Here is a 5,132-nt window from a genome sequence, read left to right on the forward strand (position 1 = left end):
CCGCGGTCATGTGACCATCCGCGCGCGCAGCCATCAACCAAGCCAGAGAATAGGAGGAGAACATTTCTACATTTCTACTCTCTCTCTCTCTCTCTCTCTCTCTCTCTCTCTCTCTCCCTCTGTCTCACACACACACACACACACACACACACACACACACACACACACGTTTCATTCACTTAAAGACCTCCACTGGTCCCACCAAGATAGAAAAATATTGTCTATTGTATATTTTGTAATATTTTGTAACCAACTGGTGTACAATAGAAGATAAGAAACCTGCAGACTGAAGCATTTGCCCATGCACGAGGGGTTTCTTTTGAATCTACAGTATTTGGTTAAACTGCTGTCTTTGGACTGAATTTGACCCATGTGGATTTCTTTCATTTCAGCGAAAGTGAATTTGAAGAAGACAAGTGACTCTAAAACAACTAACATAGAGCTTCAATAAACATAGTAAAGGCTCTTGAATTCCCCACTTTCTGTGTATTCCTTTGTATCTCATACGGTCGCAGTTTCAAAGGGAAAAGTGCAAGGGTTTAAGACTTGCTTCAAGCTGGGTTTAAAAGCATTCAAGCAACTCACTGGCCATTTGATTAGATTTAGCTTCCACATTAGTGCATTTTGAATGTATACAGTTCAGTACTTTTAAGTTCCTAGCCACCAGTGGAAAGGAACCACCATGATTGCACCAGTAACTGGATGTTATACATTATGTTTTTTGTAGATAACTGACTGTCACACTGTTACATCACATGACTGCCACATAGACCTTCTCCTCACTGTTTTTTCAAAGTTTGAAGAACACAGTTGCCTAGAATGTTTTTGTACATGATAGCATTTCATATTTCCCTCGCTGAATTTAAGGGGCCAAACCTGATCTAGCATTACATTGCACCTGTGCACAAAGACAGAACCATGGCTTTGTCAGGGTTGAACTGGAAGAATTCAAGTTGCTGCAGAGACTCCTCGCTTCAAACCCATTGAACACTTTTGGGATGAACTGGAATGCTGACTGGTCCACGGGCCTCTAATTCACACTAATTCTCTTAAGACAGAATGAACTACCATGCTACAAAATCTAGTGGAATACCAGCCCAGAAGTAGGGGGTTATTGTAGCAGCAAAAGTGGGGCTAAGTAGTTAGTGATTTGCTGGTGTTAGGGCATCATAAAACAAGGCAAATTAAATGCCAATATTACCATACTTGTTAATCCAAATCGTAGGTGTAGAGTTAGAGAGTATGTCTATTTTTCTGTAGCTTATTTGTCTTCTAGCACACCATCAGAGACAGGTTTTTGCCTAGATATAAATTTGATTGACAGAATAATGTACATAGAATCTAAAAAGCATACTCAGGAGAATAAAACCTCATACAGTATATATTTTAATATCCTACGTAGTATAATAGCCTACTATATATAGTATAATACCCTACATCTCTCCGGGTAAGAGGTAGGTATATAGCAATACTCTTTTCTGTTCTGGCACAGAGATGGTGAATTGAACTTCCCCTAGATATCCGGACAGCTGAGTCACTGGCATCTTCAAACGACGTGTGAAGACCTACCTCTTCCTGAAACACCTGAACTAGCACTTGTCCTTGTTTGTTATATGTGTATATTAAAAAAAACTCTGAACAGTTTTAGGTTGATGGTATGGTAAGCCTGTAACCTAGTGAACCAGTTAATGTATTCATTTTTGTATGTCGCTCTGAATAAGGGTGCCTGCCAAAAGCCATAAATATAAATGTAAATGTACATAGTATAAAGCCCTGTACTGCTAAAACATCTGCTAAAATGCTACTGCTTTATAAGTCTTGTGCTGAGAAGGGTCCAACCAAATAATGTCATGTCAGCAGCAGTCTTACACTAGTTGGGGTAAAGAGGGGCTTCCAAGCTGTGGCATAGAATAATTGTATTTCTATTACAGGTATTACAGCAATTCATCTTGATAAAGATAGGCAAGGTGGCCTCTAAGTGTAAATATTAATTTACAGGCAACTACTACAGTTGTGGTACAGGTCCAAAAGAAGCCAAAGTGATTTCTCAATGTTTGTAATATTTGTCCAACCATGATCTCCTCTCTCTCTGTCATGCAGACACACGAGTGAGGGAATCGGCTGGGTGTTAATTTGCTGGGCCGTGGAAATGAAAACAGGGATAGTGTTAGGCTTGCTGGCTGGGCATCAGAGGATCGGAATGCAGGCTGTTTAACACTAAAGTTCGACAATCTCTTGAGCCCCCACCAACACCATGGCCCAACCGCTAAATAAATAGAGAAGTAATTAAGAGAGCACTGAGAAGTAAGGCTGTGTTTCATTACTGCTGCTCCTCCTGAGGAAGCAAGAGACAAGCTATTACATAGAGATTATTGTAAGTACAATGATATCGGTCTTAAATAATAGCATAAAAATCCAGAACTCTTTAATAAAATGATATTTGTTTAACAGACCTCACACTGACACAGATAATCACTTGAAATGGTACAAATGTAGAGCAATATCTGACTCACTGTGCTGTTATTGCTTTTCATTGGCTTCACAGTCTGCAATTACTATAAGCTGACAGACTGAAGTGACAACAATTAGTGAATGAATAGATCTACATCCTTCTGTCCATTCCTTCTGTCCATTCCTTCCCTTGTTCCTTCAGTCCTCCTCTGTAGCTCTTAAGCCAGTGTCATGCTTCACAAAAACTGTTTCAAAATACAGTTGCAAAAATCTGAAGCGTTATGATTAAGGTCATGGCAGTAAGAGAAATGTAATGTAAGACACACTTTCTATCAGTATAATATCTATATACTCTTATGCAATACGTTCACTACATTGTAAATATATCATTATTGCATGAATGATTTTCTTAAATAATAGCGGTCATTTCTCTAGTGTATCAGTGGGTACGATCAAAAGTTGGGCAGAGCCCTTAATACTTTTTGCTTGGCCTGTACTTTCTCAAAAAATATGCTGCCATGGAAAGAAAGTGTCTGCAACATGAAACATGCATTTTAAAAAAGCTTGTGAAAATAATTCATGTAGAATATCCATCTAAAGAAATTAGTTTTAATTGCAGGAATCTTGAAGATAAATAGTGATAGTCAGGTGGAACCCTCAGCATGTTTATTTCTCACATGAGGTGCTGAAACAGATGGCAACACTGTTAGACAAACTGTAAGAAACATTCCCACCTGTATCCAAGTGTGTAATTACTTTGCTTTTAAAGACATTAGTGCATTAGAGTGAGAGAGCGAGAGAGCGAGAGAGAGAGAGAGAGAGAGAGAGAGAGAGAGAGAGAGAGAGAGAGAGTGAGAGCGAGAGAGTGTGTGTATGTATGTGTTTGTGTAAGTGTGTGTGTAGGAGTGTGTATATTTGAGCATGCAGTTTTTCTCAAATGTTTAACATAAAGCCTAGATCTGGTCAGAGGTCAGGGTCGGTGCTCCGTATTAAACTGGCTAGTTCAACAAAGAACATCATGATAATATTTAATGTTACATACACTAGAAATGACACATGCCTTCAAAATGATATTTGTGGTAAAGTAATTTGTGGACAAAATGTAAATGGAAAGAACCAAAAGAAATGCCTCTGCCTTGCTCTAAATGTTGTAGATACCGCTGGACGTCACCTGTTACTTGGTAAAACTCTGGGTGGCCTTCTCTAAAGGCAATTTTAAACTAGGAGACAATTCGTCCTGCGCAAACATAAATATCATTACTCATTTAAGAAACGAAATGAACAAAATAATTTGTTATCCATTGGTCATTTTTAACTATTAGTTATAGAAGGACTTTTACATAAATTCTTGAAATGTGTGGATAAATATAATCTTTATAACAATTAATTGTTTTTGTCAAGCAGCTGAGAATTTTTTCCTTTCTTTTTTTTTTTAAAGAATATTTAAAATATTCACAAATTGTCTTATTATTAACCAGCAATGACAATGGATTGTAACAGTTTGTACCAACAGCCTGAGAAACTCATGTGACATGCAATTCTATAACACCACCAAAAAGCTTGTTTTTTACTAGACAGATATAAAATATTTAATATATTATGTTGAATTTGGGAGCAGCACTATGGCACAGTGGGGATTTTTGCTATCCCACAGTCTATGTGTGGAGTCTTACAAGTTCTTCTGTGTATGTGTGGGTTCCCTCTGGGTTTTTTGGTTTGGACTGGCTTTTCAATCACAGTTATTTCATTGTACCCAGAGTTCTTAGTATAAACTCCAGATCCACTGCAAATTAATTAATTAATTAATTAATTATTCACTTTGTGTACTCAAAAGTAACAGCCCTTTCAAGAAATACATGAACATGGAAGACCTCTTTAAATCTGCAGTCATTTTTAGAGATTTAGTGATGTAAGCACATAATGTATGTGTGTACTGTCTGGCTCAGAGCATTATTATATACTATTTATCATCAAGATGAGTTTAAAATAGTTATTTTATGCTTTTTTTGATAGATTAAATTAAACAATTATTTTTAATAAGATATTGAAACCGATCTGTTATTTCAAGTCTGAAATTTAAGAAATAGCAGAAAGCGTTTACATATAAATTGAACCATAGCATAACAGCATTGACACCTAATGATGTGTAATAGAGAAAAGTATTTCTCTTATTGTGATGAAATATCCTCTACACTTCACTGACCTATTTTAGCTTTCTACCTCATATTCTTTCTTCCTCCTCTCTTTCTCACTCCATGAAGGCTCATTGGTATTCACTAATAAAGACCATAGAGACATAATGCAGGAGTCAAAGCCTTGTTACAGAAATAGATTTATTACTAATCCATTATGCATAGTGGGTAATGTAACATATCAGATACACTGGCTCACAGCAGGAGTAGAGAATTTAAGTGCACTGAACATTAGGCTGAGAGGCAGTGGGAGCAGAGACGAACCCACAGGCCTCTCAACATACCACCCTGGAATAGACTCATAATCATGCCCTGCAACTATAAGTCCACACAGACCATTTCCCTTTCTATTTTTTTGACGCTGACAAAATGAAAAAGGTCAAGAAAAGCTCTAGTGCCCCAAAGTGATTCCTAAAACGAATGAGTTCATTAAATGCTAAGAGGTTAGAATGGACATTTATAGTGTATGAAAAGGATTCAGTATGCATG

The sequence above is a fragment of the Tachysurus vachellii genome, chromosome 2, assembly GCF_030014155.1.
Source record: "Tachysurus vachellii isolate PV-2020 chromosome 2, HZAU_Pvac_v1, whole genome shotgun sequence".
Taxonomy (NCBI): domain Eukaryota; kingdom Metazoa; phylum Chordata; class Actinopteri; order Siluriformes; family Bagridae; genus Tachysurus; species Tachysurus vachellii.